The sequence below is a fragment of the Epinephelus moara genome, chromosome 16 (assembly GCF_006386435.1).
Source record: "Epinephelus moara isolate mb chromosome 16, YSFRI_EMoa_1.0, whole genome shotgun sequence".
In the NCBI taxonomy this organism is placed as follows: Eukaryota; Metazoa; Chordata; class Actinopteri; order Perciformes; family Serranidae; genus Epinephelus; species Epinephelus moara.
In genome coordinates this window covers 39,881,470-39,888,975 of record NC_065521.1, presented here as the reverse complement: position 1 = coordinate 39,888,975, position 7,506 = coordinate 39,881,470, and positions in this window count along the sequence as shown.

Genomic DNA, 7,506 nt, shown 5'->3' with positions numbered 1-7,506 from the left:
AAATTCGATAAAGGCCTTATTTGGAATATCCATCCATCCACCCATTTTCATCCACTTATCCGGGTGTGGGTCGTGGAGGCAGGCTGAGCAAAGTACTCCAGACATCCCTCTCTCCAGCTCCCTCTGGGGGACCCCAAGGTGCTAGACGAGTTATACAATCTCTCCAGTGTGTTCTGGGTTTACCTAGGGGCCTCCTACCAGTTGGACGTGCCTGGAAAACCTTTAACGGGAGGCGAGCGGGAGGTATCCTGATGCCCAAAAAACCTCAACTGGCCTCTTTCGAAGCGAAGGAGCATCTACTCCAAGCTCGTTACCCTATCTCTTAGGCTGAACCCAGACACCCTACAGAAGAAACTAATTTCGGCCACTTGTATCCACAATCTCATTCTTTTGGTCACTACCCAGAGCTCATGACCAAAGGTGAGGGTTGGAATGTTGAATCCAAGAGTCACCACCTGATCATGGTGCAGGGTTTTGTGTGTCCCCATGATCCTGGGAGCTGTGTCGTTCAGGGCAAATACCTTCTGGTAGGGTTTCCTAAGGCAAAGTGGTCCCAGGGGAGGAGCCAGACTAAAGGTATTTTCACATTTAGTCCTTTTTAAACAAACCAAACTCAGTGCACCAAAAAGTGGACTGATAAAAAAGGGACTTGGTAGTTTTTGTGTTCATTGTCAGTTCATTTGAAAAAGGACTGAGTTCTCTTTCTGGTCATACTATAGCCTATATATATATTGACTAGGGGTGTAACGGCACACAAGTCACAGTTCGTTTTTTTTCGGTACAGTAATGAAAAAAATAGACAACTATTAAATATCTTTTACTTATTGGTAACCTTATTAAAACATACCACCACAGCAGTTAACTCTTTTTACACAATTTTTGAATGAAACAAATATATATAAAATCCTACTTTTTCACATTGTTTGAATGAAAATAGAAATATAAAAGTGAAAAATAAAATCCTGCTGTTTTTTTAACACATTTTTTGAATGAAAAATATAAATATACATTTCTGCTTTAACAGTTTTACTCAATTAAAATAAAAAGTATAGTGCAGCTGGTCAGCTTTAAAGCCTGCTCAGATTCAGTTTTACTAGGAACTTACTTAGCTTTCCCACTTTGTTAAAGTGCAGTAAACAAAACATGCTTATATCTAAAGTGCAGCTTAAACAATTTTACTCAACTCCAATGGCGTTGGTTATTTCTTTAGCGCGATGGTCAGGGAAACGCTCTTTCTTTTTAAACGACGACGATATCGTAGTTTGCACCAGATTGCTTTTTCTAGTCGTGCCGGTTAACGTTCAAACTCGGGTGGTGTCGCTTTAGATGCGTTAGCATGTTAGACGTGTTTCCAAGTACATACCCGACCGCTGTTCTGCAGTGTCGGCACACTGCTTTTGTCTTGTCAACTTGTTTATTTCCAATTTCGTATTTTACCCTGAAACCAAAGTGTTCCCAAACGGAAGACTTAAGGTTTGCGGGTGGGTCTAAAGGTTCGTCAGGCTCACTTGCCATGTTGTCAAAATGCGAGAATGCGCTGCACAAAGTGAAAGCGGAGATTTACGGTTGGACTCGGTCCGTCACTCAATTATATCCGTCGGGGAACTAGATATTTTAAATGGTTTGGCTCGCAAAAACAGAATTAAAATAAAACAAAATAAAATAAAATAATATCCTGCACCCAATAATTCGGTACAGGGTCGTGCCGAACCGAAAGTCACGTACCGAACGGTTCGACACAAATACATGTACCGTTACGGCCCTAATATTGACATAGCTTTGTCTTCACTTTGACGTGGCATTACAGTGCGGTTATGAAGCCCCTCGCTTTCAGATGAACCTGAAATTGCAGGTAAACCTTAGTGTTTCTGTGCTGTAGACTGTTGTCATTTGATGTATTCTACATTCCACATCTGGAGACGTGCAGTATCTTCCATGGACCAAACGACTCCTCGTCCTGCGTCCTTGCAAGCGTTACATACCAATGCGGTTTCGTATGTTTTTTCAAGTGTCCCAGTGCAACAGCATGTGATCTAGATGGCTAAATACAATGGCAAAGAGCAAAGCAAACCTGGATCACTTTGTGTACACAAGGCACTGGTTAAGTGAACCGCACCGTGGACTTGAAGCGAACCTAACTCAGACCACCTTCGGTTCGCTTCAGAGGGGCCTGAGTTCTCTTGGAATGTTCACAGAGTTGCAAAAAATGCTAAGTCACCGGTCTGAGTCCGTTTAGAGGGCTGAAAAGGACCAAGTGTGAAAATAACCTATGAGTGATTCAAGAGGACCCTGATGAGGCGGCATAATAAGAGAACGAGTGCATTGCCTGGTAAGGGGGGACTGGGACACCCCTGGAGCACTTTTCAAGTGCTTATTGATTTTATATTAAGTCAAAGATTGCAATCTGCTCGGAGCCCATTCATTGTTGCTTCCAGTTTTATTTCTTTTATACACTTGGTGACACAATACTGTCAAATTTCAAGAGTAGTTACCAACAAAATGTGCAATTTGTACTCTGCAAAAACATCCTTTGCTGACTCTTATTTTAAGTCAGCTCCACAGGTTTTTTTTTTAGTTATTTAGTAAAAATGAGAGTGAAGGCAAGAAAATATGTGACCCATTTGTAAGAGCTGAGTGAAAGATGGGGGCAAAAACCTGTGTGTTATCTCCCAGTATAACTCAATGTGTATCAGAGTCCAAGGGCGTCGACCCGCACTGAGAGCGGAAGCATTTTATATTCTCTGGCTGATCCGACGCTCATTATCACAGCTGTTTTCTGCAGCTGCAGCTCCAGTTGGCAACACAAACTGAGCTGTAGATACTCTAATGTAACACACAGAGCTGGTCAGCGCTGGATTGAATCATCTGACATGTTCACCACCATACCTCAGGCTGAATCTAATAATGTGCACAGACTGCAAACACAGCAACAAATCTGGGAGTTGATCAGATGTGGCTTGTGCTCTCAGACCACTCCTAAACTTAACGTTATGAAGGTCCGTCCCAGCTGGATGAAGCTGTCTCTCAGTAGTGACATAAAGCTGTTTAATAGACTTGACTTTAATATCTGTGTTTAGCTGCTTTTATGGTTTATTCAGATCTATACCCCAGTGTAAATCCCAGCTCATCAGCTGTGTTAAGCCTCTCTGAAAGCCAGAGAAAATTCAGGCTGTTGCCTCACATTATCTTTTATAACCATTAATCAAGATTCTCTGGTTAATATAAACTGTAATCATGCTAGTGTAACAGTCCTGTACTTAACTAGACTCTAAACTCACCCATACATGGTGTTTATGAGTCACAGAGGAACTGACCAGGAGAGAGGATGCCGAAGTATCCGTAACATTTCGTTTAAGGGTACGTTGGTTTTGGGACCTATAATAATGGGTTGAGACAGTTTTGACTAAACATGTTCGACACTATTTTTCCAGTACTTTTCTGCTGACAGGAGGCAAGGGAGGAGTCCCTAAATCACACCACTGTGGTCACTGAGATGCTTCCAGTATGCATTCACAGTCAGAGACCAGAAATGATCCCTCTGGCGTATTCGAGAGGAGTCTAGAGAGCACGGGAACGAATATCTGCTCTGAGGCCTGCAGCTTACCTCTGATTCAGCCTCTTGGATAAAGTGTGTTAGTTGTATGTGGTGGTCTTAAATATCATTTTAACAAAAAGCTTAAAAGGGAAATTAGTAATATTGCCTTTTTTTTATTGCAGGCTTTAACAAGACATATAATTAGGTTTGTCACTTGTTTCATCCATCCTGCCACAGTTACAGTTTTTTACTATGTGTATAACCAATGAAATAAAAGAGAGAAGGCAGAGAAACACAAACAAACTAAAGAAAAGAGTAGTAAAAATAATAATGAATACATTTAAAAAAAATAAAAAATAAAAAAGGAGGGGGTTGTCCTCTTAGTTTTGTTGCACCCCTTCAGGGATACTTAACTTGTGTTGCTCGGGGGCCAGGGGCCAGTCACAGCAGCCCTGCACAGTTCAGGTGTACATAGGGGCACTTTAGGATTTGAAGACATGTGAGTCTTAACCCGGGCACTTTTTGTATAAACAAGCTCTATTTTAGAATTTCGAAAATCGTTGGGTGGGCCACCAAGCACCCCATCGTGGGCCGGATTTACCGGACTTAAGGCCCTGACACACCAAGCCAATGGTTGGCCGTCGACCAAAGTCGGGCTGTCGATGAGCGTCTGTTGGCCTAGTTTTTGCGGTGTGCCCCGCATCGTTGGCCTTTCAGCTTTGGCGTCGGCGGCTTTTCAGCCGATTGAGCATGTTGAATCGGCAGCGGAGCTAGTCGGTGAAAGAGATCACTCTGATTTGCTGTTTAGGTTTTATTTCCTCGCCCCTGTAGCGAGTGAATCTGCCTGTAGTGAAACCGGGGCTAACCGGTGCTTCCTCCTCAGGTTCCACTTCACTCAGCTGCCCACAGACCTGCTGCTTCTTCCCACTTTAACCTGAATAACAAACCGGAGCTAGCTGTGAGGCTAGCGGAGCGTTAGCCAGAGCATGACCGGAGGAAAGCACAGCAAGTTAGCCTCCACTAGTCTCTGAGCTAGCCCCGGCTCTCCGTTTGGATTCAACTGGAGCACCCAGCCCTGGTTTGTTATTCAGGTTAAAGTGGGAAGAAGCAGCGGGTTTATCGGGCAGCTGAGTGAAGTGGAGCCTGCGGAGGAAACACCGGGACCGTCTGTAATAGTCCGTGGAGGTGCTGTGGTGCTCGGCTGCACAGATAGGAAACCCCTCGGCTGACAGGATGTACCACTCTCTCACTCTGCTCACTCTCACGCAGGCGCAGAACGTACGTGCCACTTGGCCGTCGGATGTAGTCCGTGTAGTGTGTTCAAATGCAACTGACACAGGGCGACGTGAGGCGACGTAGACGATGCAACAGTTGGCTTTTGTTGCCGCTAGTTCTTTGATGTTGGTTTGGTGTGTCCGCACCTTTAAGTTGAATAGCACTGCACGACTCCATATATTTCCATTTCCTTAATCTCTACAACTTTTTGTTTTAAGGTGCTAATAGATGATGATTTAACGTCCAGCCGTTGTCGTGTAATTTGTTTTTAAGGTCCAGTGTCTATGATTTAGAGGCATCTATTGACAAAAATTGAATGTAATATTCATAACTATGTTTTCAATAGTTTATAATCACCTGAAAATAAGAATCTCTGTGTTTTCGTTTCCTGAGAATGAGTTGTTTATATCTACATACAGAGTCTGTCAGAGTTCTGTCTGCTTCCCCTGGAGGAGAGCGGGCCACAACCTGGGAGACGGACCTTTGGTTGGTGGCTGTAGGGGCTCGAATTTGGCGGACTGGTGGCCAGCGGCAGCACATATCCAGCAGGGAGTCAGGGCTGTCTGGTTCCCCGCAGCTATGGTTTGTGCTGGCTGGATTTTGGTTGCTGTGGCCACTGGCTGGGGGTTCGTCGTCGGAGCTGCTGCCTGCTCTCCTCCTGGTGAGGTGGTCTGTAGTGGCTAGGAGGGACGCGGGAGGACACACTGTGATTCAAGGCTCTAGCTAAAGTGTGCTACATAAATGTGAACTTGAAGCTGCAACCAAGGGTAAACTATTAGCCACATTTTCTCTCCATCTCTGAAACACTTCGCCGATATTGACGCATTTTATTTAGTTTATTTTCGACTCTCTTTTAGGCTCTCTGTTTGATAGTTCTGTCCTCCTTTTTTTGGTTGCTCTGTTGTGAAGGCAGTTGTTGCCAATGCTGGAATAGCAACTTCCTCTGCAGGATTCTCCGCCATTAAAACAGGCCTTCACCAATGAGACGTGCATCTGCATTCGTAGAACAGCCAATAGGAGCGCCTTCTCTCTGAAATGACTTGTGATTGGCCAAAGTCTCCCGTCACGTCAGTCTATCTAAAGCCTGAATCAGAGCCGAGAGGCAGAAGTCTAGTGTTCTCTCAGTCCACTTGGGTTACAATAACCTCAAAGTTTATAATGGGATTTTTGCCAGTGGCACCAAAATTAAACTACTCCAACTTTAAAGTGTGTGTGACATCACTAGTTTGGAAGCCAATCATGGTCCAGTATGCATCTTAAACAAGTGTGACATGAAAACTTGAACACTCTGGTGTCTCCTGTAAAGTAGGAGACATCTGGTCTAGTGGTTAAATGTGATGTTATTATTAGCATATTTACAAATTCTGGATTTTCAGTAAGGGAGGACGAATAGATTACAGTAGACGTGGTAATTTATCTTTTCTTTTTGTAGGTAAAACATGTCAGACACAAATACTTTCATATGCCTTAAAACATTTTTGGAGTCAACCTTTAATTTTCAAAGCACATCTCTCGTAATCGAACTGGATTGTAAAAATACAAGTGCCACATTCATGACATACCAACGCTTGATAAGCCTATTCTGTTCATCTCCCTTTTAGCCTATTTTGGTGAGCAAATGGGAGCAGCTCCTCGCCAATTCTATTCAGGGTTCAGCTTTTAATTGGCAACAGCTGCCTCTGAGCGTTACAGTGGGCTCCTTACACTGGTGACATGAATGGAGACAAACATGCAGTCCTCCACACAGCTCCTGACTTCAAGTCCAGACAAGCCGTTTACCGATTATTTCTGTGTGGGGCTTATATTTAGGACACACGTCTCTGATGGGACGGCAACACAGGACAGTTAATTGTGTTTCTATTTTTACTTGATGCTCAAGTTGGTCCTTTGTGTTCACTGTATGGAGAAGTCATTTTCATGTTTGGTGTAATGCCTCTTCTGACGCCAGTAGAGGGCGCTTAATGCTCAAGTTTAGTGTGTTTAGCTGGAGCGAGCTCTTTAAATGAAGTCTGTAACAGCAGGTTTATTTTTGCCAAAATAAGGAAATCTCAGTGATTTATAGACCAGGTTGTTTCCATAAAAACATTTATTCATCATTAATTTATGAGTAAAAGGTTGAGGAGAGTGGAACCACATTGCAGGAATGAAAATAAGGACTTTGAAAAATATGTATCCTGAGGGCATGAAAAGTGCACTATAGGCACAGAACAGGTTTACTGCTCAGTCAAAGAAAAGAATCCCTGAGGATTAGGTCTGTTCTTCTTAGTTTTAATCATGTTTTCTGACAAATGTCACTGACTTATCCTTGTGCCATGCACATAGAAATGAGGGTAGTCTTGTAATGCTTTCAAATGCATATAAAAGTCCCTGATAGGGGCGTCGGTGGCTTAGTGGTAGATCAGGTGCCCCATATACAAGGCTGTTGCCGCAGCGGCCCGGGCTCGAGTCCAGCCTGTGGTCTCTCCCCCTTTCACACTTAACTGTCCAGTCCATTAAAAGGCAAAATCTTTAAAGTCCCTGATACACTCTCACTGGCCACTTTATTAGGTACACCTTGCTAGTACCAGGTGGGACCCCTTTTGCCTTCAGACCTGCCTTAATTCTTGGTGTCATAGATTCAACAAGGTGCTGGAAACATTCCTCAGAGATTTTGGTCCATATCGACATGATGACATCACACAGTTGCTGCAGATTTG